Source organism: Dipteris shenzhenensis, chromosome 4 (assembly GCF_047967505.1).
Source record: "Dipteris shenzhenensis isolate YYH24624 ecotype China chromosome 4, Dip_SZ_1.0, whole genome shotgun sequence".
Taxonomy (NCBI): Eukaryota; Viridiplantae; Streptophyta; class Polypodiopsida; order Gleicheniales; family Dipteridaceae; genus Dipteris; species Dipteris shenzhenensis.
In genome coordinates this window covers 5,777,471-5,804,926 of record NC_141599.1, presented here as the reverse complement: position 1 = coordinate 5,804,926, position 27,456 = coordinate 5,777,471, and the positions used below count along the sequence as shown (strand labels likewise).

The 27,456-nt window shown below is 43.7% G+C and overlaps 2 non-coding genes across 2 annotated transcripts; both read right to left on the bottom strand.

The window, feature by feature from the left end:
- Nucleotides 1-1,947: 1,947 nt before the first annotated feature.
- LOC147902373 (U2 spliceosomal RNA) lies at nt 1,948-2,143 on the bottom strand. The gene has a single exon (XR_015540935.1). It is a non-coding gene; the product is annotated as a U2 spliceosomal RNA (small nuclear RNA).
- Nucleotides 2,144-23,802: 21,659 nt separating this feature from the next.
- On the bottom strand, nt 23,803-23,998 carry LOC147902372 (U2 spliceosomal RNA). The gene has a single exon (XR_015540934.1). It is a non-coding gene; the product is annotated as a U2 spliceosomal RNA (small nuclear RNA).
- Between the last annotated feature and the right edge of the window lie 3,458 nt (nt 23,999-27,456).

Below are 27,456 nucleotides of genomic sequence, written 5' to 3'. Positions count from 1 at the left end.
ATCAGCCTCAAGGCAACGACAAAGAGGCCCACCTAAGCTGAGAGGGACCACGCAGGCTGAGTGTTTTGAGAGCACACAGGCTGTGGGGCACGACAACGAGGCCCACCTAAGCTCAGAGGGGGCACGCAGGCCACAGAGGCAGGAGAACCACTGTTTTGGTTTATGTATAGCACTATGCTACTAGAGGGTGTCACACTGGGCATCACTTTTGTATTGTGTCCGTTGTGGACGAAAATATTAAATTTGTTGTCCTCTGTTTTCTAACATGTCGCACGAGGTACTCACCCAGTTTTGGTCTCGACATGGACCCATCTACGGCCATGAAAGATCTCCTCCTTTTGCTTGGCTACACATGGTGACCTTTCCATTGGACCATCTAGCAAATGAGGAGGGATGATTACCCACCACTACTGCAAATCATAGACATTGTTTATGGAGCTGTCCTTTAGCACAGAGGATCTAGTCATTGTTAGGGTATGACACATTCAACGATTGTTTACATGAGGGATGGCAGCCTGGCTAACAAAGGGCAACATGCCCTCTCCATACAGATGATATCCCTCGATTGCTTGGTGAACGAGGAGACCGTTATAAACCTCATGTAGTGGGAGATAGACTATGCTCACTCTCTCTCCTGCTCATTACTAACTGCAATCGCAAGGTGATGCACTCAATACAGAAAGTGATGCTGTGGATGTGAGTGAGTGAATCATAGGGAGAGGATGTAGTGGAACTAATAGATACAACTGAATAATGAATGCCCGACCAGGGTCAACGGTCGTGACCAGATTAGGGTTATCTTAAATTTGTCATTCTCCCTCACAGATTAGGGTTGCGATTCCTCTTTGTCTTGATAGATGCAAAAAAGTAGAAGAAACTTACAGAAAAGAAGGGGCTCAATGCTCCTTCACTCCTTTCTACCTAGAAACAAGACACTTAGTTCGTAATACAATGAGGTCTGACCATTTTAAAGTCGTTGCATTGATTTGCCTTGAACTTGTTTCTCTACTCCGTAGAAAAAGGTATTATGCATGGAAAGTGCACAAAATGAGAACTAAAATGGGCTTAAGCTAGTCTAGCATTGCCGTTAGGCAATAAAACTTCCTTGGATTTACATTATAGGCCCAAAGTTCAATGGATGGTTGACCTTATACGCATGAGAAATATGACGTCACGGGGATCCAATATTGGATCGGATGGGAAGAATGGCAACACAATCGGATCATCTCTCTAGTGAAGTCCCATGCCTACAAATAGTCTACTATTGCTTTCTCGACTGGCAGAAATCCCGTTGCTACTAGCACACCACACAGCGTAGTGTGGTATGAGACTCCGTGTATAGAGGGAGTCTTCCTATCCTCGTGCATTGGACTCTCTTCTCACGTATGAATCATAAATTAAGTCTTGTCAAGAATTGAGATGCAGGGAGAGGAGCCCATGAGAGACGTTAAAATGGAAATTGCCAACTTCCTTCCTATTAATGGAGGGCTCGGCCCTTGGGGAGAAGCTACAGTGGGATCCAAGAGGAAAGTTTTGACCTACCCCATCCGCCACACAAGCACAGTACTGATATCAGCCTTTCTTCTCAACACAACCAGCGTCGTCAGCCATCTACAGACACTAGTTGCAGCACTCACCCAAATTTGGTCTCCGCTGTGGACCAACCTCCGGCCATGAAAGATATCCCTTTTGCTTGGCTATCAGCATAGCCCCATCTGCTGAATGGAACTAGAATCGACTGCCCTTCCTTGCTTCCACTGTGACAAAACAAGATTTAACAGATGCCTATGCTGTGATATAGATATACGATACTTATATTTCCAGATTTGGGCTCTGCGCAAAACCTCGCCAAGCGGACTTGGCAACTTCGAAGAAAGCGTCCTTGACGTTGACAGACTCCTTATTGGGAATTTCGATTGGACTCCCCCCCCTCGGAGGGGGAGGGAGAAGGGGTGCGCCAGGCCTCTTACGTAGTGCAAGACAGAGGCGACGCGCGCAGTCCCAGGCAGCAAGCTGCCGGATGGGACTGCCCCCAGAAAGAAATTAGGTTAATATCATGTGACCCGGTGGGTCACGTATCAGATATTAAACTGATAAGAACAGATACTACACTCGATCTTAGCCTAAAGGCCGAGAAAGGTATGAGAAGCACTCAGGCGCAGGCTGCCTTAAGACTGCCCTCCCCTCACCCCCTTTTGCATTGCTGCGTATGGGATTTTGTCATCGTCCCATGCCACATGTCCACCATCTATTGCATGCATCCCCTTTCCTTACCAACCACTCTACGATTAACAATGGGTATGTATTCTCAATCTAGTGAAGGCATCTCTTCTTTGGATGCCTTATCTTAAGGTTCATTTGTGTGGTCTAGTAGCCTTCTACACCCGATACATTTAATCGCTAGTTTGGAAGCATGGAACTTGCACGTCCTACATCTTCCAAGACATCACTCAAACCTCTTGCCTAGTCTCAAGATCTTTCTCAAAAATAGAATCATTGCACTGTACTCACAACCTCTTCAGGTAAGTAAAAGTGCAAAAGTTTTGAAATTTCTAGGTGTCCCCAGTTATAATGGGCGATAGATGGGCATGGCTTTTCCAAAGGTTCAAGGGTAAATTTCCAAGGTGGAGAGGCTACCAATCAGATTTGCCAAGGACGAGGAACATGATCCTTAACCAGGGCATTTATCCTATGGCCATCTTCTACTTGTCTCGTTGGCGTCCCTCCCAATCTAATTTGGACAAGTTCTCCATGGTGTGTAGATCTTCTCTGTGGGGTGGTCACCACACCTGCTTACATAATCTCCCAACAAGTAAAGTGGACTCTTTGCAATAAAGGAAATAAGGGGGGAAGAATGAGGGTTGTAGATATTCTTGATAAGTAGCTTACAAGCTAGCAACCTTGTAGGTTATTAAAGTAGTTATTATCTCAAGCACCTCGTGGGCACAAACTTCTCCTGCCCAAAAAACACATCCACAATTAAACTAATTATGGCTCCTAGATGGAAGAATTGTTCTCTATGCCTACAATCTGTATGTAACCTTCAGCCTTGCAATGCCAAAGGAAGGCACCTTTGCAGATCAATTGTTGCCATCAAATATGCTATCAATCCTTTGGGAATCAAATATGGGGAATGTTACAGCAACAAACCTGACTCTACCGGTTTTGGTTGGTATGTCATCGATAATCCCCAAAGGTTCCATCTTGGTAAGATCAACTAGTCATATGTTGAATGTGAGTGAGGCAGGGAGGCTTGTGGTGGGTAGAGATTTGAGGCGAGGGGGGGGGGGGGGCGACCAAGAGCACCATTAGGCATAGAGAGAAAGGGGAGAGGATGGCATTTGAGGGGGACATTGGGTAGAGATTCAAGAGATTTGAGGGGGCGTACAAGGGTGCCATCGGGTGCAAAGAGAAGGGGAGAAGACATGATGGGAAAGCCATACATTCAAAGGGCGGGTGCTAAGGGCAATCGGTAGAGATTCAAGGGGGGTGCTAGGAGCACCACTAGGCATGGAGAGCAAAGGAAGGGGACGATTTAAGAAGGCGGGGCAAGGGCATTGGGAAGCATGAGAATGAGAGGAGGTGATAGGATTCCAGGGGGTTTACCACCTGAGGGGGGATAGTACTCGAGGGAGAGTGGGGAAGGGAGTCAAAGTGCAACAGGTTGCTACTAGGGACTAGATTGTGAGAATGGTGGGAATCGAGATGGGGGGAAAGGTGGGGCTGTCAAACTATGCAAGCAGAGTTATGTCGAGAAAGGAGAAAAGGAATGCAAAGGGACTGTGAGTCTACTTCATGTGAAGATTTTAGTACGGTAAAAAATTAAAAGAGCCAATGATGATGGTGAGGCTCGCTTAATGTGAAGATTTTAGAGGGCAACAACATTAAAAGAATGGATGATGATGGTGAGCCTTGTTTCATATGAAGATTCTAGTAGGGCAACAAAATTAAAAGAATGGCATGACACTTGTATTTGCCTCTTTGTTAGGATTCACAAATCACCCTAAAGATGAAAAGAGAAAAGAGATATCCATGGTGAGGGTAGGTTAGGGAGTTTGTAACCCCACGAAGGACACAACTCTCTACATCCCATAGTGTAAATACACTTTATTGGTGAGTGCTTCCTAACTTTGAGTCAGTGAATATTTCCATTGCTAACACTGGGACACTTGGTGGTTAAATTTTCTTGAAATTCTATCTATTTGAACCGAGTGAATCATTTGTAGGACCATTATAGACCTGCCACTTGATGTAACATCACACCAATTCAAGACTATGCCAAAAAAGAGAGATAGGAGCTTGGTGCAATACCAATGTTCAACCTACCTCCAGACAGGGCTATCTACCAAACCCAAAAGAAAGGACTTATTTTGCAATAAAGAAAAACTAAGCTAAGTGCATATCATCATCATGTGCTCAAGTACAATGCAAGAGCACATGAAAAAATATAGTTCCACCATTTTATATCAAAATGCCAAGGATATGAAGCAATAAAATATAATATCATCCAATGAAAATTGTCCAAAATAAAATCATAGGACCATGAATGAATTATATCTTCACTCCATTCAGACATAGTAGAAATGTCATAGGCATCACTGTGCCTAATCAAAAACCAAATCAAAAAATGAATATGAAGATATAGATTACTTAGATAATGATTTCTTGTAATCTTTTAAAATAAAAAGTTGTCTTCTTGAAATAAAGCTCTGATTTTTTGTATATCATATTTAAAAATTTGACATTGCTGAATCTTTTTCCTATCTAAAATTTGTATTTCACCATCTTCAAATCATCTTCTGTATTGATAGAGAAATTCTTAAAAATATATTCATGAGTTATGAACCAATATCCGTGATGATATCTCAGTTCTTAAATATCAAAAATTGCTTTTTCGAATTTTTGTTTGTAGAATTTCTATTTCTATTTGCAGATTGCCTATTTTTGTTTGATATATTTCTATTTCTATTTCTATTAGTGGTATTGGACTTTTTGAATTTCAATTTTCATGTATATTTGTATAGAGGCCAAGCGTTGGGAGATATTCGATATGAAATTGTGGTTGTTTAAGAGCTATTCTGGGCTCTTTTGGCTCTCTTGGTTCTTCTTTACACCCGTAGTTTCATCCACTCCATCCCATCAGCATGACCCAATATGACTAACATCTTTTCGACCATTATTTAAAATTGTTTTTTGTGAAACTATATTAGGAAGTAGACATTGCATGGGTATTAGAAACTGCGCTTGGTCTTCTTGAATCAAAATATGAATATGTATTCAACACATCAGCACGAATCTCCAGGCTGCTCATTTGTAAGAGTATGTGCATCAAAGAAAATATCATCATCACCACCCAAATCAAGAAAATCTATTTATGAATTTACATCCTCTTGCATTTCTTTTGAATTCACGTCTATGTTTTTGCGTTGATTAATAATCTAATCTTCATGCACATCATCTTTAAGAGAAAGAATGAATTGCGTGATGACAGTTTCTTCATCACATATACATATACTGTTCGGGTAATGGATCATCAACTTGGTTATTATGATCGTTTGAAATACTATTTTGCTCCAATCAACATTATCTTTCATACAATGCATGTTTTGATCCAAATTACAATTATCATCTATAGAATGCAACGAACACTCTTTCATTTTGGAGTTTTTTGATTGATTGGTCCAATAAGTCCCCCTAGCGTGAAAAATGGGAAATTCAATTAATTAGTTGTCACAAACGTGAATGAAGGTATTAAGGTTGGAACTTGAATGAATGAATGAATCAATTAATGAATGCTTGCATCTTGTCAATCCTTCTGCCAGCTTCCGCCAGGAAAGTTCTAGAGTCTACATGCTGTAGAAGCTTTAGCCGCCTACGTGCGTATAAGAGGAGGAGGGGGGAGCTCGGCAGAGAACATGCAGGGGGGGCTGTGAAGCCCTCCCAATACAAACATGGAGGAAGAAGGGGGATGAGGAGTGGGGAGGAAGCACACAGCGGAGGAGGAAGGAGGAGGGGGAGAAGGAGGAGGAGGAGGAGTGGAGGAAGATGAGGAGGGGGAGGAGGAGTGGGGGGAGGGAGGAGGAACCAGGAGTAGTGGGAGGAGAAGGAGGGAGCGCGGAGAGTAAGGAGCGAGCGCGGGCAAAGGAGGGCGGAGACTAAGGAGCGAGCGCGGAGGAGCAGAGTTGCAGCAGCGGAGTGCGGGGGGTGGGGGAGGTATACGCTAGGTTAATTAATAATTAAGCGATTAGGGGGGTTTAGAGCTTAGCTTAATTAATAATTGGGTGATTAGGGGGGTTAGAGAGACATTAATTAAGAGATTTTAATTTTGTAGAGCGATTAGTTACGGTTTCTGCCAGTCCATTTACTACTTTTGAATAATTTAAAAAAAGGGATTGAAATTCCAAACTAGGGAACTTGTGGATGCAGGGTCTTCAAATAGTAGGTTTGGGTACTTAGCTTGTTGCTCCCACATCACATTGGAGGTGTAAAGGTGTAACATCCTCTCTAATATCACGTGAAACGGAAATCTAATCTTTGTGAGAAAAACAAACCTCATCCTAGACTTCTTTTAGACCTAGAAATGCATCTTCTTAATGCACCAATTGTTTGTGAAATATATGGAACTTGTCGGCATAGGATAGTATCCCGATACACGTGAATACTAAATTTTAGAACCAAAATTTTTGATTAATTTTGATGTGATATATTGTTAATTTGATAATAAACAAACCCTCCTATATGATAAAAACCATTGCAGTCATCATCTGTGTGATCAGATTTGCAATCTGAATTTCCTATCTGATTCAAGCAAAACATTTTGGTTTTGTAAAATATAAACTCTATTCTAAAGATTGAAAATATCCCAAATAAATTGAGAACACACAAAATATCCCCCTCTGCCCCCCCTTCCCCCGCCATCCCATCCCTACCAACCCCCTCCACCACCCCTTAGCACGCCCCCTCCCGCCCCCCGCTCTCTCTCTCTCTCTCTCTCTCTCTCTCTCTCTCCCCCCTTAACCCACCCCCTATCCATCCTCCACTCAAGCCTAAAGGTCGGCCACCTCAAGGTGGCGATCACCACATAAGGTGCCACAGAGGTGTAAGCACTCGCTCGCGATGCCTAGCACCGACGACAGAGCTCGCACCCACTAGCCCGTGCATCGGTGGTAGCGCTTGCCCCGCCTACTCCCCACGTTCACCGATGCCTGCGATGCCCCACTCGATTGCCCTGTCGTAGTGGCTTAACTCCGCCCGACCTCTCTAGTCGTCATTTTGTGAGACGACGTCGCCCTATTCTGCCACGCCATCGGCCCAAGCCTCTGCCTCGTCTAACGACGCCCCTTCCTTGCCATCGCCCCATTGCCTCCTCAATGCTCCGCCCCACCTTTGAGCTCCAGCCTCTGTAGACCTCCCTCCGTCGGCCCTCCTCTCACACCCTCCACCGCCCCTCCCCTCACGCCTGTACCACGAGTTTTGGAAGTTTAAGCCACACGTGTGGATGAAGCTTGATAATGAGATTCTATAAAAAGAAAGTCAAAAAGATCCTTAAAAATGGATTAATGATACTATGCCACCTAGTGACCATAGCCCATGCATGGCTAGTTCAACACCATTAGAGGTTGATCTTCATGAAGTACCAAAGTATTGCAAGAACTATACCAGTGGTAGTGTCCCTATAGCAATGCCAAGACCAGTATGAGAATCAAAAGTGCAAGAAACTGATAGCATTGGAGAGACTCCCATCTATGAGGGATCGGCCAAAAGCAAAACCATAAACCTCGCCCTTGAAGGGGAGGAAGAAAAATTGGTATTCATTGGGAAACAACTCACACAAGAAGATGAAACAAAGCTAAAAGCACTCCTAATGGAATACCATGATTGCCTAGCATGGTCATACAAGGAGATGAAGGGAATTTCACCACACACGATGCCTATTAGGGAAGGTGTCCACCCTTAAGGTATGTGGACCATATAGACCAAATCCAAAATATGGCACCATGGTCTATGAAGAACTAGAAAAACTCTTAGATGCAAGATTCATGTATGAGATACAGCACATTAATTGGGTTTCACCCCTCGTCATCGTGCCTAAATACAATAAGTAGCTAAGGACATGTGTCAAGTTAAAGAATGTGAATGCTGCCACGATTAGGGATCACTATCCCCTAACCCTAATAGAAACAGTGTTGGAAAGGTGGCTGGATCAGAGATATAGAGCTTCTTGGATGGCTTTAGTGGCTAGAACCAAGTGCAAATTGCTCCGAACGACCAATCCAAAATAGCATTTGCTATAGAATGGGAAATCTTTGCCTATAGAGGCATGCCCTTTCGCTTATGTAATGCCCTTGGCACATTCCAGAGAGTCTTGTTCACTATCTTCAATTACTGAATAATTTCCTACAGGTATCCTTGAAAAATTTGTGCATCCACTCCAATAAGAAAGACCTTAAAATGTCTTGAAGCAGTTTTAATCAAATGCAGGGAATATGGCATCTCCCTAAATCCAATAAAATATCAGTTCATGGTCACCCACGAAATTGTTTTGGGACACATCATTTCTCAACATGGGATTGCAATTGACATGGAAAAAATTAAAATCATCATGGAATTGCCACCTCATAAAAATTCCAAAGGTGTGCAGGTCTTTATGGGACATGCCGCCTACTATAGAAGATTTATCTTGTGGTATGCCATGATAGCTGGACCACTTTACAAATTGTTGGTGGAATTATTATGGACAGAAGAGTTCGATCTGAGCTTCTAAAGTGGCACCTAATTACAACATCCATCCTTATATCTCCCAATTAGGATATTTATTTTCATGTTCATATACTGATGCCACCAAGTATGCAATTGGGAGTGTGCTTTGCCAACCTAGTGAACATAAGAAAGACTATGTAGTCTACTTTGCTCGTCAACAACTCAATGATGCAGAAATCAACTATACCACCACAGAAAGAGAAGCACTGGCAATGGTGCATAGTATTAAGAAATTTTGACACTATTTATTGGCAAATGATTTTGTCTTCTACACCGACCATCAAGCACTGCTTTATCTTGTGTACCATTCATGTACAACAGGAAGAATAACCAGATGGTTCCTTTTGCTTCAAGAATTCAATTACAAAATAGTGGTCCGCAAAGGCACCCAACTCTACATTGACGATCACATGTCTTGTGTCACATTAGGAGAAGAACCCACTGGAATAGAATATGACTTGCCAGATGCCACACTATTTCAAATAGATGCTGTTCCAGATTGGTGTGCAGATATCATTGGATACTTAATGATAGGAAGACCCTCGCCAGAATTGCGACCAGTTGAAGCTAGAGAACTGATAATCAAATCTACACCATATCAACTCTTGGCGGCCAATTCTATAAATTAGGAAAATATCACATCCTGTGCAAATGTGCCATGCCACATGAAATTCCACTCATCATCTGTGAAGTGCGTGATGCCAGAGGACACTTTGCAGGGGAAGCAACATCAAGACAAATCCTCTTAGTAGGATATTGGTGGCGTATAGGGACAAGGTTAGTTGCCTATCATACCATGACAACAAAAAAATGAAGAAAGAAAGCATGCTTTGACAGAAACCTTAAAGATAAAGAGATTAGGGAAGGTGACCTAGTTCTGCTCTACAATGCCAAAGTACACAAGGGCAAACTGAAATATCTAGGTCAAGGACCTTATAGAGTCAAAAAGATGAATCCCATTGGAGTTGTGCTGCTGGAAACATTGGATGGAGTCCAATTCACCACAACAATAAATGGGAGCCAATTGAAGCGCTAATATATCAACACGCAAGCCATCCCTGACAATACTGAAGATTTAGGAGCCCCAAGTCTTCCATAGTTAGTATTAGATTGTATCACAAGCACTCACCCTAGCATATGTACGTCTTCACACATATAGGTAGCATCAATTGATTTCAACCTAGGGCTCAGAGGTGATGATGATTGAGTCCTAGCTGCCCTAGGAAATCCTAGCAAAATAAGTCCCTAGCTAGCTTAGGTCACGTGAAATCACATGCTTTTGCATAAACAGGTAGTAGATTGTATCAATCATTGTGCCACACACTTTCATTCCGCACTCTCAAAGCATGTGCTAAAATCACATCTCTCACACTACACACACAACTGTCATACCTGCATACCAACTAATCTAATGATCAACGGTACACCCTATCAAAAATGGATGCAGGTACAAAAGCAATGCCACAGCTAAAGAGGATTCAAATAAAGAGCCCACAACCTTAGCCCACGAGACCCCCGCCAACTTCTGCAACCATCTACCTCCTCTCAACCAAGGTGACCATAGGCATTTGTGGTTCAAAGTGATAGCTTCGATGAGGAGTATGGGCATGACATGGAGATAGAAGAAGAACAAATTCTACCCTAGTTATTGCCCACCTACACAACCATTGATGAGGCCCAGTCCTTGGAGCTTGTGTGGCCACCTCCATTGACTTATTCACTTTCCAATGATGCAAAAGGTTTCTTAGAGAAAAGGGGACTTGGATGTTTGTTTGAGAGCCTCCAATCCTTGAAGGACAATCCTATGATGACCACATTTACATCCAAGAATTTCTCCATTCTTACCACTCTAGCGATGCACAGGTTGGCAAATACAGCACCATCACTATAAATCAGAGTCAACTCAACATTATACTCGATAGTATAGTGATCCAGAGGGCCTTCTCACTCCCAACTAAAGGGGGAAAATACCCCACATCGCTTGCCAATGCCAAATTTCTTGAAATTCAGCTTCTCCTCACCAAGGATACCAAGTTCCATAGGGATGGGATACTACTTCGCACAATCATCAACCCTCAACTCAAGGAAGCAGCAACATTCCTATCAACAATCCTGGGGTCAAGTGTGGCAAGAATCAATCCCTCGCAGTCCACAGATTTGTCTTGCTCAGTAGTCATCTAAAGCAAGACTGGATCCAACATTTGGTCATCTTCTTCACAAAGTAACTCAATGGTTCACCTAGCAAAAAATGTAAGACTCCTGACTTATTGGCAGTAATCATTAGTAAAGAGGTACAAGAAAAAGAAATGACTCTCCCCTTGTCACCACAACCTATTGAGGATCTAGACATCCTCTTTTTACTTGTGTGGGAGCCATCATCTTCTCCTACTACCACATTGCCAAATGTGGATGCCTCAGAAGACATGCCTAATAGGGAGGTAGAAAATGAGGAATTTCCCCACAAGATGCTACAGTTGGATGCATGGTTGCAACCAATATATCTCCATGAGTGTAGCAGTAGCAAGAGCCAGAGGCTACATCAGGCTCAACATCGCCCATCAACATCATGCCAATCAATGAGCCACAAGGAGATCTAGTGACATATCAACAATACGACTACTTTAACCAAGTGCCGACTTACCAAAGGAGCAATGTAACGTCTCCAACTTCATAGAGGACTCTCTCAAAAATAACAACCCAGTCGCGGGTCCCCTCGAGCTCTCTCATTTTTCTTCCTTCTTTTTGAGCTCTTTCTCTGGAACGCTCCCTCCTTGCCTAATGCTTACCACTTGGAGCTCACCTGAGTGCCATATGTCCATAAAGGACCTTAGTATCTTTCTAGCCTTTACATTGCACTCCCCATTCTTGCCTAGGCCTAGAATAGCTCCTAGTCCCCAACCCTCTAGGCTCCCATAACCAAGCACTGTCGAGCCCTCTCGGTTTCCCGCCTCACCATAATTGATCCTCAGACTTCCGTGATTATGGATGACGTAACATTCCCTTGCGCTTAAGAATGGTTTACGTCCTCGAAAACAAAATTGGAAACCTCCCCAAAAAGTTGCTTACCCTTTCCCATGTTGAACTCTCTTCAAGTCTACCTTTGCACTTAACCAGACATTCTTGTCATATTGTATGTCATATTCTTTTTTCTTGCCTCTCTAAAATTCTTTCCGATTCATGTGGTAAAGATGTAGGTTCAACGAGTTCAACTACGGCTTCATTTCCGATGAGCTTATCATCATCTCTGAATTTTCTTTTTAGCCTACAAACATGGAAAACTAGATGTACTATACATCCCTCAGGTAAGGCTCCAATTCTCTCAAGTATTGTGAATGGCCCACAATACCTAGGAGACAACTTCAGAGATTTACCTGTCTTTAGAGATTCTGAAGATTCACGTAGCTTGAGATAGTCTTTCTCATTTACTTCAAACTCCAACCTTCTACGATGGGGGTTTACATAACTTCATGCTCTATCTTGAGCTCTTCTTATGCTATCTTTAGCTAACTTAAGCATCTGATTCATATCGTCAAGAAAGTCTTTGGCCGCTTGAACCTTCTCCTTTTCGAGTCCCACTGCCATTGGGGATCTTAGTTGAAATCCATACATAATCATGAATTGACTAAAGCTTGACTAAAGCTTGTAGTTGAATGTTTAGCAATGTTATATGCAAATTCTAATATAGGACAATACTTTTCCCATTTAGTTTGCCGTTTACTTACATATGCTCGAAGCATATTCTCAATGATTTGATTGACCCTTTCAGTTTGACCATCACTCTATGGATGATCCATGGTGCTCATATTCAACGAAGTTTCCAATCTTCTAAACACAGCCCTCCAAAAATGGCTGTTAAATTTGCTATCCCGGTCACTAACAATACCAGCTGGTAGATGAAAATTTGCCATTGTGATTAGATTTTCAGAAGGAGCGATGGAGACAAAGGATGATGGAGACAGCGGTAGAGGCCATGAGGGGGATGTTAGATCCGTCCGTCTGTATGCCTCCACTCCCATCAACCCTCTCAACATCGCTTTTGACTTACCTCATCGACCTTTTGAAATTGACTTCTTGTTTGATTTCTTGGACGTCAACACCCCCTTACCTCAGCTGCTAGAACGCTTCAACTTGGCTAATGATACCCGCTTCCCTGCTCTTATATTCAAACAGTCTCCGGAATGTGAATCGCCACCTATGAGACATGGAACTAGCTCGATTGCCCATGGTGGAAGAGGAGGATGAGGAGGAGCTGTGCACCCCTCTTATGCGCATGCAGCTCAGAAGCCACGGGGTGGCTTCTTCACCCTCCCCCCAATAACATGTACTTGTATTGGCCCTTCTAGTGTAGACGGGCCCTTGGTGGCCAGAGGCTTACACAAGGAGCATCTCATGCAGTCCCTCCAGTGAAGAGAAGCTGGCGACAAAGGTGAAGGAGGAGCTGCAGGCACCGGTGCCAGCTCTCGCTCCAAGCTTGCACGTGAAATTGGAACCATGAGAAATGATAAAACAGGAGATAATGGACCCCGACCAAAGACATCAGACAGAGCTCCCTCATTCTGTGGAGGCTCCTTAAGCAAGGACACAAGAAGAGATAGAGAAGATATTGGGCAGATTACGAGAGACAAGAGGCTACCCTCAGCCTACGAGAAAGAAGTTGAAGACCATCCATCATCGGGCATCTCAGAACCTTGACATGCTTCACAACCATATGAGGATGGAGCACAACATGCTAATGGAGAGGATTCAGCAGAGTAGATGGAGAAGGTAAGTCAGTAAAAGCTTTCTTAGATGACAATCTTCTTCAAGACTCTCTAGTCTGGCTTAGAACTCATGCGTTAGTAGGCTTTCTGCCTGGAGTAAGACCCCCTCTCACTTTCATTGAATCCTGGATCAGGATGAACTGGATTAGGAAAGTTATAAATGTTTTAAATGTAAGATTCCTCAAGAAAGGCTTTTTTGTCTTTCTTTTTGAGAAACCAGAAATGGCTTCTAGAGCCATGCAAAATAGTCTTTGGACTATTAGGAATCAGCCCTCATATCTTGACTGGTGGTCCAAAAAATTTTCTCCAGACTCTCCTAGATCTACTAAGATTCCTGTATGGGTAGAGCTCACAGACTTGCCTCTGTACTTGTGTAACCAGCTTCCCTCCTTATGTAGTGGACTAGGAGAAGTTCTTGGAGAAGAGCAAGAAAACTTTATCAACCCCAAGGGGAATCCTCAGATTTGCATCAAAATGGACATAGCAGAAGAGATGCTTGGAACACTTACCATTCTTAACAGAAATGGTAGTGTATTCAGGGAACAACCCCTTTCTTATTAAAATCTCCCTCATTCTTTCTTTTTGTGTGGTCTATCCACACGTGGTCAAGAACAGTCCTTTAAAGAGTCCCAAAGCTAAGGAGCCAGAAGCCAATGCTACAAAGCCCTACTAAAAAGTGGGTCCCTAAAACACAGAACCCTGCTTCTAAGGGCCAGTCTTCTAGACAGGTCTCTAACAAGAGGAGTGAAAAGGACAACAGACAAATAGAAACACTCAACAAAAATCTCTTTGATCCACCCAAAGAGCAAGAAGAAAGTTTGGAGAAGGAAGTCAATGTCAATCAAGAGGATAACATGGTCATGGCTGGTTGGTCAAAAGAATTTGAAGAGGATGTTAACAGGGAAGATGCCATGGAAGAGGTAGAAGCTAGTGAAGAAGACTCAGAGGATGATCCAAGAAAGGCCACTCATGATACTACACCTTCTCAGGAAGTCACTCGTCAAGACAAATCCTTCATAGTAGTTCAACATAAGAGAAGACAATCTAAGGTAACCTCAATGCCAATGAACAGCCCCAACCCTAGGGCTAAAAAGGGGAAGAAGAAGAATGTTAGATAAATCATTAACTTTCTTGACTCTCAATGTCAGAGGTTTAATGGATCCAGGTAGGAGTGAAGAATTAGCATTTTGGCTAAGAGCTAACTCACTCTCACCTCTCTTTTTTGTTAGATATCAATGCTCCACTCTCGTGTAACTACGCGGGAACTAGCTAACTCTACTTGTAAGCCCCCCATATGAGGAGAAGGCATTTGAGTAGCTCGGTTATCCGGTAGGTCTTGGTTTGGACACCAGATGGGGGCCATGTGTGGCCTGATGGCTGGACGGCTTCAGATAGAGTTGGCACATTGCCAACTAGGCTACATGCAAGTGCAGGAAGGCATCCCATGACTGACCGCACTGAGGGTTTACCTTACATTGTGGCATACATACTTTGGTGCACCTGATATTTGGTGTGATCAGTGGTTGGGAAACCAAGCCCAAGAAGGTCACCAAGGTGGGTGAATGAACAAAATCAAGTGCTCATCCAAGATGGTTCAAATGAGGAGATGGCCACCCTTGCCGCCTCCTCTACATACAGACGAGCCCCTTCCCTGGATGATCCTAGACGTAAAGAAACCAATGCAAGCCCAAGGCCTCACATCTCCACCTGCTAATAAGGGAGCTTATTCAAACCCGGTCTTAAAGAGACAATGCTTAATAGACTCAAAACTTGGTACGGTAATGCGAAGAGAAATTTGAGCATAGAATCAAGGTAAAAAAAGGGTCGGATACCATCCACCCTAACCACCTAACAACTGATAGGGATGAGAAGGTACTTAGGGTGCCAGAGAGAGTGGAAAGAGAGGAACCACCTAACTCCGATAACTCAGAGGTCCCAGACTTGATGCAGTGGATGTTTCAAGAGGACCCCCTGTTGCAGAACTTGAGAGAGGAGGAAGACCTCTATGGCTTTGATGAGCCACATCGGTGGAAAGGGAGGCCTCACAGGAAACACGTGATATTGACGGGTTAGCGGCCTTGCTCTCCATAGAGGTCAAGATGTGAATTGCATCCTTGATGCAGGGGAATCCTACCCTCTGGCGAGACATCTCAAGCTATATGAATGGGCAACAAATCCTAGCCCAAGAACCTACCAACCCCAAAGAAAACCATCCACAAGAGGAGGGTTGGAACCTACCTACGGTTCCCATCAATAAATTAGGCCAATACTTTGAAGGTGATGACACCAATGCAGCTATCCTCATAACGTACCACAACCAAAAGCTTGATGCCATCCTAGATGGTGGAGTAGGTATAAGTGTTTGCACCAAAGAGTGTTAGGAATTGTGGGGGAGACCTTCCCTCGAGCCAACCCATCTTCTAGTGAAGCTAGCTGACGGTGGAACTGCTGATCCCCTGGGAGTTCTCAGGAGTATTAACATTAAGGTGCTTGGCGTTTCGATTCGTGGTTATGGACTTTACCAAGCAGCCCGGATATGAAGTCATCCTAGGTAGACCCTTCCTGCGAATGTCCGGACTCGTACATGATTGGCGCTCGATTGTGATAGTCCTAAAGAAGAATGAAAAAATCCGGGTATGTGTGGACTTGAAAAAGTTCAATGCTCCCACAGGTTGCAACCTCTACCCATTGCTTTTCACAGAACATGTTCTAGAAAGGGTAGCCGGGAAGGAAGCTTACAGCTTCCTAGATGGGTTTTCTAGGTACAATCAGGTATCCATCACCCCGGAAGATCAACATAAAACTTCCTTTGAAACCGAATGGGGTGTGTATGTAGTCAATGTGATGATATTTGGACTCACCAACGTGCCCACCACATTTTAGCGGCTGATGATCACCGCCTTCAAGGAGTAACTAGGAGACTTCGTAGAAGTCTTCTTGGACAACCTGTGCGTGAATTCAAAATGGGATGATCATCTAAAATACCTAAAGCTAGTCCTTGAGGGGTGTAGAATGTACTAGACTTCCCTAATCCTCTCAAGTGTCAAATTTGGGTCAAACAGGGAGTAATTCTTGGACACATAGTGTCCAAGAACGGGATCTCCATGGATTACAATAACATCAAGCTCATTCTGGAGCTATGCCCACCCACGAACGCCAAAGGAGTGAAGCGCTTTATAGGACATATGGGCTACTATCAAATATTCATCTTGTTCTACGAAAACATAGCCTAGCCATTGTATAAGTTGTTGGTAGTCTTTGAGTGGACCGAGGAGTGTCAGAGATCCTTTGAAGCCCTCAAGATAGCTCTGGCTACAACACCAGTATTGTAGGCCCTGAAATGGAATCTAATATTCCAAGTCCACATAGATGTCTCAAACCTTGCCATCGGATGTGTGTTAGTCCCAAACAGGGGAGTACAACTTGGACTACCTTGTGTACTTTTCCAGCTGGCAATTAAACGATGCCGAGGTTAATTACACTACAACAGAGAGGGAAGGTCTAGCCATGGTTTATGCAGTTAAGAAGTTTAGGCATTACTTGTTAGCCAATTAGTTGGTCTTTTTTTAAATCATCAGACACTATTATATCTAGTTAATAAGTCCTACATGACAAGACGCATAACAAGGTGGATGTTAATCCTCTTGGAGTTCAACTTCAGAGTCATGATGCATAAAGGAAAGACCCCGTCCTAGCCAACCACCTCTCAAGGATTCCCAATGAAAAATCTCCAACAGGAGTCGAGGATGAGCTCCCAGATGCTCCCTTATTTCTCGTTGACATAATTCTGGAATGGGCAGCTGAAATAGGCCACTACTTGGCAAATGGGTTACATGTCGATAAAGTCCTAAAGACATAGCCTGCAAACTCATTAAAGACGCGGAACCATACCAACTAATCGTAGGCCAACTCTATCGCATGGGAAAAGATGGTATTATGTGTATATATTTGTGTGCGAACATGAGCATGTGGATATTCCGCTTTGATTAGACCCATGACTATGCTTTTGAAAGATGGTGTTGATTTCTCTTGGAGTGAGTATTGTGATCAAGGGTTTGTGCAAATCAAGGGTGCTCTCTCTTCTGAACCCATCCTATGCAATCTTGATTGGTCCAAGACTTCTATATCAACCCAAGGTTTGGGGAGCACACTTTGGCAGGGATTCGTCTCCAGCAAGGGGAGGACTGGTTCATGTATCCCATCCGGTTCGTTTCATGGCAGATGCGTGAAACATGTAGGACATCGAACTGTTCAGCTAGCTCTTTCACATGACTCTTTCACTCAATCACACACAATGTATCACATGAATAAGAATGATGTCTTACAAATGACAAATGTGCAACCACTTAAAGGTTGGCATTCAGCATCAATCTCTTTTCAATATATACGTTAAACAAATCGTTTAATCTTTCTGTGCCTGATGTGACATGCAAGGAAACTGACTCATGGACGCCACACTTGAACCTTGTAGAGAGAGACATGTCACAAGAATCATGAAACCTACGTGAGGACACCGTGCATGAATAGACACCTACAAAATGGACAAACATGAAAGGGAACAATCATGCTGAAAAAGACTCTTCCTTCATGTCAACCACAAGGTTGACCATGGGATCAAGACATATTGGGAGGATCATACACGGCCATCGATAATCCTTAGTGAGAGTCCCATGCGATCTCATTGTGAGGAATCTCAGCAGAGTTATCATCATAGCCCACATCATATGTTGAGGTATCCAGCAGAAGTATCTGCATACTCTGAAAATAATGGATGCATATCAACATCCTCAACTAGGTGGGTCATGTCCATCTATGGCTCTGCTCCAAATATCTTGACCTACTTGACCAAATCTGTGTATTCTTGACATCGTATGTCTCAGCTTGAGTCTCGTGGGTATGGGAAAGTTCATTAGCAGAGATCCACACACCTGATGGAACTTTCTTAGCACATCTGTAGCATAGATTGTATCTTCTCTTGGAGCTGCACCTACCCGAGTTCATCTTGCTGGCTCCGCAAGGTGGTCTTCCCACTGGACCTACTGTAAACAATTCCCACTGCTTATGGAGCTATCTTTTAGGACAGCCAATCTAATAGTGCTTGTTCAAGATCATTGGTATGGTTCCACACTTTGGTGATTGTTTAGGTGGGGGGTGGTAGCCTGGCTTTAAAAAAGCAACATGCCTTCTCCATTTAGATGATCTCACTCGCTTGGTTGGCCAATAAGGAGACTGTCATGAGCCAACAGATTCAGGATGCTACTCCACCCTCTATAAAGCACTCCGGGATCTCCTCAAAGGGCGTCTGCAGTCCCCAAACTATAACCATGCTCAAGTTTTCTTTCAGGTTGTACCTGTCGGTTCAAAATTTTAAATCTAACTAGATCTCTCTAGGTTTGCCTCCATGTTCATGTTTTCATTTTCGCTCACTAGGAAATGCAAGTTCCTGCCTCCCACTTGCAGCCCCTTTCAAAATAAGGTCAAATCACTTATCATTCATCTTCCCTCGCAGGTTTTCATCTTCCTGCACTAGCAAATGCAAGTTCACACCTCCCCCTTGCAATCCCTTTGTGCTCTGATCACTTCTCATTCCTACTTTTCCTTGCTCATTCTTTACGTTTCTCCCTCCTGTCTTGATCTCCTTGAAAGAAAACCTGTATCAAAGCTCCATGCATCCCTCTCTCCTCTTTCCTTAGCTGTCATCTTCATCCATTCTAAATTAGTCACTCTCTCCCTCACAAATTAGGGTTATGATGCCGAAAACAAGAAATCCATAGAAAGGAAGAGCCTCGATGCTCCTTCACACTTTTCTAACTAGAAAGAGGACACTTAGTTCGTAATACAATGAGGTTTGGCCATTCTAAAGTTGTGCATTTATTTGCTTTTAACTTGTTTCTCCACTCCATAGAAAAAGGTAATATGCATGGAAAGTGCACAAAATTAGAACTAAAATGGGCTTTAGACCTTACTGTGAGCTAGTCTAGCATTTGGTACCCAAATTTGGGCAATTAAACCTCCTTGGATTAGCATGTTACACTATAGACCTAAAGTTCAATGAATGTTCACTATAGTGATGGTTAACCTTGATGATTCACCATATGCTTGAAATATGATGTCACGGGGATCCAAATCACCGAACTAATGATCGGATGGGAAGAATGGACATGTGTCAATACAATTGGATCATGTCTCTAGTGGAGTCTGAAGCATAGAAATAGTCTACTACTGCTTCTCATTGGGCATGGCTACTAGCACACAGCACAGTACAAGTACGGGTAGTGTGGTATAAGACTAAGTCTATAGACAGAGTCTTCCTATACTTGTGCACTGGAGTCGGTTTGCAATCCGCACTCTCTTCTCACGTGTCAATCATGAATTAATTCTTGTAAAGAATTGAGATGCAGAGAGTGAGCACATGAGGAAAATTAAGATGAAAACTGCTTCCTTCCTTCCCACTAATGGAGGGTTTGGCTCTTGGAGAGCCACCCCTTGAGAGAGCTACAGTGGGATCCAAGAGTGTGGGTTTGACCTACCCAGGTCTGGTAATCTGCAACAAGGACAATACTGATGCCTTTCTTCTCAACACAAATCATGTGTTGGCAGACATCTGCACTTACCTATGGACACTGGTTGGAGCAATAGGCGTGTTGGAATATGACTGGTCACCTCCCCATTTGTAAGCCCCCAAATGAGGAAGGGTGAGGTGGACCTAGGGCTGCCACATGGACAGCATAGTGGCTGTCATATGAGTAGCATAATCACAGACAAAAGCAAGAGCATGGGGCTCCCACATGGGCAGCACATAGGCTGCCGTGTGGGCAGCACCCAGGAGCATACCTGAAGGCCATTGGATGCTGCAATAGGAGCAGATCAGAGGGGAGCTCCACGTAGACGGACATTTCTGGACAAGGAGTTCTGGCTCAGCTTTGGTGGCGTGGAATAGGTCGCTTGGAGCAGTACACCACTCAATTTCACCAGATTCATGGGTGTCTCTGCATGCTGTACGGGATGGTTAGAAGGCTTCTGGACCAGAGATAGGTCCACAAACAGGCCGAGATGGCCAGGGCGCCTCTGTGCGGCAGTGGTTGGACCAAATTCAGGACTGGAACACGCCTTGGAGAATGGTGAACAGGCTGCACGGGATGGCCCAGCAGCGTGGCAGTTCGAGGCCTAGAAAGGAGGCGGATTGGCAGGCCTTTGGGCCTGGACCAGTGGCAGTCAGCCACGTGGCCAGACCTGGTTGGGCACAAACCCAGCCAGCCAATGTCGGTTGGACAGACCAGCCAGTCAGCTATTGGGCTGAGTGGGTCGGCCAATAGTCGGTCTACTTTGGGGGCTGCCAGCCCCTATAAAAGGGAGGCATTGGGGGCTCATAAGTCATCCATTGGAGCATCCCTTCAGGAGCAGATTGCAGCAGCAACACCGGCCAGCAGATTTGGGCCCTTCATCGAGGGTACTTGGAGAAGCACAGGAGGAGGCTGATTGCTGCAGACAAACACCTCAGAAGGAGACCTCATCCTAGGCTGGCATTCAGGGCAGCAAGGAGGGATCAAAGGGGGAGCTTGGTCCTCACCATTGGCTACGTTCCAGAGCAGCAAGGAGGACAAGCAATCAAGGTCAAGCACTGCCTTACCATTGGCTGTCCCGAAGGATCAGCCTCAAGGCAACAACAACGAGGCCCACCTAAGCTGTGAGGGACCACGCAGGCTGAGTGTTTCGAGAGCACACAGGCTGTGGGGCACGACAACGAGGCCCACCTAAGCTCAGAGGGAGCACGCAGGCCACAGAGGCAGGAGAACCACTGTTTTAATTTATGTAGAGCACTATGCTACTAGAGGGTGTCACACTGGGCATCACTTTTGTATTGTGTCCGTTGTGGACGAAAATATTAAATTTGTTGTCCTCTGTTTTCTAACATGTCGCACGAGGTACTCACCCAGTTTTGGTCTTGACATGGACCCATCTACGGCCATGAAAGATCTCCTCCTTTTGCTTGGCTACACATGGTGGCCTTTCCATTGGACCATCTAGCAAATGAGGAGGGATGACTACCCACCACTACTGCAAATCATAGACATTGTTTATGGAGCTGTCCTTTAGCACAGAGGATCTAGTCATTGTTAGGGTATGACACATTCAACGATTGTTTACATGAGGGATGGCAGCCTGGCTAACAAAGGGCAACATGCCCTCTCCATACAGATGATATCCCTCGATTGCTTGGTGAACGAGGAGACCGTTATAAACCTCATGTAGTGGGAGATAGACTACGTTCCAGAGCAGCAAGGAGGACAAGCAATCAAGGTCAAGCACTGCCTTACCATTGGCTGTCCGGGAGGATCAGCCTCAAGGCAACGACAAAGAGGCCCACCTAAGCTGAGAGGGACCACGCAGGCTGAGTGTTTTGAGAGCACACAGGCTGTGGGGCACGACAACGAGGCCCACCTAAGCTCAGAGGGGGCACGCAGGCCACAGAGGCAGGAGAACCACTGTTTTGGTTTATGTATAGCACTATGCTACTAGAGGGTGTCACACTGGGCATCACTTTTGTATTGTGTCCGTTGTGGACGAAAATATTAAATTTGTTGTCCTCTGTTTTCTAACATGTCGCACGAGGTACTCACCCAGTTTTGGTCTCGACATGGACCCATCTACGGCCATGAAAGATCTCCTCCTTTTGCTTGGCTACACATGGTGACCTTTCCATTGGACCATCTAGCAAATGAGGAGGGATGATTACCCACCACTACTGCAAATCATAGACATTGTTTATGGAGCTGTCCTTTAGCACAGAGGATCTAGTCATTGTTAGGGTATGACACATTCAACGATTGTTTACATGAGGGATGGCAGCCTGGCTAACAAAGGGCAACATGCCCTCTCCATACAGATGATATCCCTCGATTGCTTGGTGAACGAGGAGACCGTTATAAACCTCATGTAGTGGGAGATAGACTATGCTCACTCTCTCTCCTGCTCATTACTAACTGCAATCGCAAGGTGATGCACTCAATACAGAAAGTGATGCTGTGGATGTGAGTGAGTGAATCATAGGGAGAGGATGTAGTGGAACTAATAGATACAACTGAATAATGAATGCCCGACCAGGGTCAACGGTCGTGACCAGATTAGGGTTATCTTAAATTTGTCATTCTCCCTCACAGATTAGGGTTGCGATTCCTCTTTGTCTTGATAGATGCAAAAAAGTAGAAGAAACTTACAGAAAAGAAGGGGCTCAATGCTCCTTCACTCCTTTCTACCTAGAAACAAGACACTTAGTTCGTAATACAATGAGGTCTGACCATTTTAAAGTCGTTGCATTGATTTGCCTTGAACTTGTTTCTCTACTCCGTAGAAAAAGGTATTATGCATGGAAAGTGCACAAAATGAGAACTAAAATGGGCTTAAGCTAGTCTAGCATTGCCGTTAGGCAATAAAACTTCCTTGGATTTACATTATAGGCCCAAAGTTCAATGGATGGTTGACCTTATACGCATGAGAAATATGACGTCACGGGGATCCAATATTGGATCGGATGGGAAGAATGGCAACACAATCGGATCATCTCTCTAGTGAAGTCCCATGCCTACAAATAGTCTACTATTGCTTTCTCGACTGGCAGAAATCCCGTTGCTACTAGCACACCACACAGCGTAGTGTGGTATGAGACTCCGTGTATAGAGGGAGTCTTCCTATCCTCGTGCATTGGACTCTCTTCTCACGTATGAATCATAAATTAAGTCTTGTCAAGAATTGAGATGCAGGGAGAGGAGCCCATGAGAGACGTTAAAATGGAAATTGCCAACTTCCTTCCTATTAATGGAGGGCTCGGCCCTTGGGGAGAAGCTACAGTGGGATCCAAGAGGATAGTTTTGACCTACCCCATCCGCCACACAAGCACAGTACTGATATCAGCCTTTCTTCTCAACACAACCAGCGTCGTCAGCCATCTACAGACACTAGTTGCAGCACTCACCCAAATTTGGTCTCCGCTGTGGACCAACCTCCGGCCATGAAAGATATCCCTTTTGCTTGGCTATCAGCATAGCCCCATCTGCTGAATGGAACTAGAATCGACTGCCCTTCCTTGCTTCCACTGTGACAAAACAAGATTTAACAGATGCCTATGCTGTGATATAGATATACGATACTTATATTTCCAGATTTGGGCTCTGCGCAAAACCTCGCCAAGCGGACTTGGCAACTTCGAAGAAAGCGTCCTTGACGTTGACAGACTCCTTATTGGGAATTTCGATTGGACTCCCCCCCTCGGAGGGGGAGGGAGAAGGGGTGCGCCAGGCCTCTTACGTAGTGCAAGACAGAGGCGACGCGCGCAGTCCCAGGCAGCAAGCTGCCGGATGGGACTGCCCCCAGAAAGAAATTAGGTTAATATCATGTGACCCGGTGGGTCACGTATCAGATATTAAACTGATAAGAACAGATACTACACTCGATCTTAGCCTAAAGGCCGAGAAAGGTATGAGAAGCACTCAGGCGCAGGCTGCCTTAAGACTGCCCTCCCCTCACCCCCTTTTGCATTGCTGCGTATGGGATTTTGTCATCGTCCCATGCCACATGTCCACCATCTATTGCATGCATCCCCTTTCCTTACCAACCACTCTACGATTAACAATGGGTATGTATTCTCAATCTAGTGAAGGCATCTCTTCTTTGGATGCCTTATCTTAAGGTTCATTTGTGTGGTCTAGTAGCCTTCTACACCCGATACATTTAATCGCTAGTTTGGAAGCATGGAACTTGCACGTCCTACATCTTCCAAGACATCACTCAAACCTCTTGCCTAGTCTCAAGATCTTTCTCAAAAATAGAATCATTGCACTGTACTCACAACCTCTTCAGGTAAGTAAAAGTGCAAAAGTTTTGAAATTTCTAGGTGTCCCCAGTTATAATGGGCGATAGATGGGCATGGCTTTTCCAAAGGTTCAAGGGTAAATTTCCAAGGTGGAGAGGCTACCAATCAGATTTGCCAAGGACGAGGAACATGATCCTTAACCAGGGCATTTATCCTATGGCCATCTTCTACTTGTCTCGTTGGCGTCCCTCCCAATCTAATTTGGACAAGTTCTCCATGGTGTGTAGATCTTCTCTGTGGGGTGGTCACCACACCTGCTTACATAATCTCCCAACAAGTAAAGTGGACTCTTTGCAATAAAGGAAATAAGGGGGGAAGAATGAGGGTTGTAGATATTCTTGATAAGTAGCTTACAAGCTAGCAACCTTGTAGGTTATTAAAGTAGTTATTATCTCAAGCACCTCGTGGGCACAAACTTCTCCTGCCCAAAAAACACATCCACAATTAAACTAATTATGGCTCCTAGATGGAAGAATTGTTCTCTATGCCTACAATCTGTATGTAACCTTCAGCCTTGCAATGCCAAAGGAAGGCACCTTTGCAGATCAATTGTTGCCATCAAATATGCTATCAATCCTTTGGGAATCAAATATGGGGAATGTTACAGCAACAAACCTGACTCTACCGGTTTTGGTTGGTATGTCATCGATAATCCCCAAAGGTTCCATCTTGGTAAGATCAACTAGTCATATGTTGAATGTGAGTGAGGCAGGGAGGCTTGTGGTGGGTAGAGATTTGAGGCGAGGGGGGGGGGGGGGCGACCAAGAGCACCATTAGGCATAGAGAGAAAGGGGAGAGGATGGCATTTGAGGGGGACATTGGGTAGAGATTCAAGAGATTTGAGGGGGCGTACAAGGGTGCCATCGGGTGCAAAGAGAAGGGGAGAAGACATGATGGGAAAGCCATACATTCAAAGGGCGGGTGCTAAGGGCAATCGGTAGAGATTCAAGGGGGGTGCTAGGAGCACCACTAGGCATGGAGAGCAAAGGAAGGGGACGATTTAAGAAGGCGGGGCAAGGGCATTGGGAAGCATGAGAATGAGAGGAGGTGATAGGATTCCAGGGGGTTTACCACCTGAGGGGGGATAGTACTCGAGGGAGAGTGGGGAAGGGAGTCAAAGTGCAACAGGTTGCTACTAGGGACTAGATTGTGAGAATGGTGGGAATCGAGATGGGGGGAAAGGTGGGGCTGTCAAACTATGCAAGCAGAGTTATGTCGAGAAAGGAGAAAAGGAATGCAAAGGGACTGTGAGTCTACTTCATGTGAAGATTTTAGTACGGTAAAAAATTAAAAGAGCCAATGATGATGGTGAGGCTCGCTTAATGTGAAGATTTTAGAGGGCAACAACATTAAAAGAATGGATGATGATGGTGAGCCTTGTTTCATATGAAGATTCTAGTAGGGCAACAAAATTAAAAGAATGGCATGACACTTGTATTTGCCTCTTTGTTAGGATTCACAAATCACCCTAAAGATGAAAAGAGAAAAGAGATATCCATGGTGAGGGTAGGTTAGGGAGTTTGTAACCCCACGAAGGACACAACTCTCTACATCCCATAGTGTAAATACACTTTATTGGTGAGTGCTTCCTAACTTTGAGTCAGTGAATATTTCCATTGCTAACACTGGGACACTTGGTGGTTAAATTTTCTTGAAATTCTATCTATTTGAACCGAGTGAATCATTTGTAGGACCATTATAGACCTGCCACTTGATGTAACATCACACCAATTCAAGACTATGCCAAAAAAGAGAGATAGGAGCTTGGTGCAATACCAATGTTCAACCTACCTCCAGACAGGGCTATCTACCAAACCCAAAAGAAAGGACTTATTTTGCAATAAAGAAAAACTAAGCTAAGTGCATATCATCATCATGTGCTCAAGTACAATGCAAGAGCACATGAAAAAATATAGTTCCACCATTTTATATCAAAATGCCAAGGATATGAAGCAATAAAATATAATATCATCCAATGAAAATTGTCCAAAATAAAATCATAGGACCATGAATGAATTATATCTTCACTCCATTCAGACATAGTAGAAATGTCATAGGCATCACTGTGCCTAATCAAAAACCAAATCAAAAAATGAATATGAAGATATAGATTACTTAGATAATGATTTCTTGTAATCTTTTAAAATAAAAAGTTGTCTTCTTGAAATAAAGCTCTGATTTTTTGTATATCATATTTAAAAATTTGACATTGCTGAATCTTTTTCCTATCTAAAATTTGTATTTCACCATCTTCAAATCATCTTCTGTATTGATAGAGAAATTCTTAAAAATATATTCATGAGTTATGAACCAATATCCGTGATGATATCTCAGTTCTTAAATATCAAAAATTGCTTTTTCGAATTTTTGTTTGTAGAATTTCTATTTCTATTTGCAGATTGCCTATTTTTGTTTGATATATTTCTATTTCTATTTCTATTAGTGGTATTGGACTTTTTGAATTTCAATTTTCATGTATATTTGTATAGAGGCCAAGCGTTGGGAGATATTCGATATGAAATTGTGGTTGTTTAAGAGCTATTCTGGGCTCTTTTGGCTCTCTTGGTTCTTCTTTACACCCGTAGTTTCATCCACTCCATCCCATCAGCATGACCCAATATGACTAACATCTTTTCGACCATTATTTAAAATTGTTTTTTGTGAAACTATATTAGGAAGTAGACATTGCATGGGTATTAGAAACTGCGCTTGGTCTTCTTGAATCAAAATATGAATATGTATTCAACACATCAGCACGAATCTCCAGGCTGCTCATTTGTAAGAGTATGTGCATCAAAGAAAATATCATCATCACCACCCAAATCAAGAAAATCTATTTATGAATTTACATCCTCTTGCATTTCTTTTGAATTCACGTCTATGTTTTTGCGTTGATTAATAATCTAATCTTCATGCACATCATCTTTAAGAGAAAGAATGAATTGCGTGATGACAGTTTCTTCATCACATATACATATACTGTTCGGGTAATGGATCATCAACTTGGTTATTATGATCGTTTGAAATACTATTTTGCTCCAATCAACATTATCTTTCATACAATGC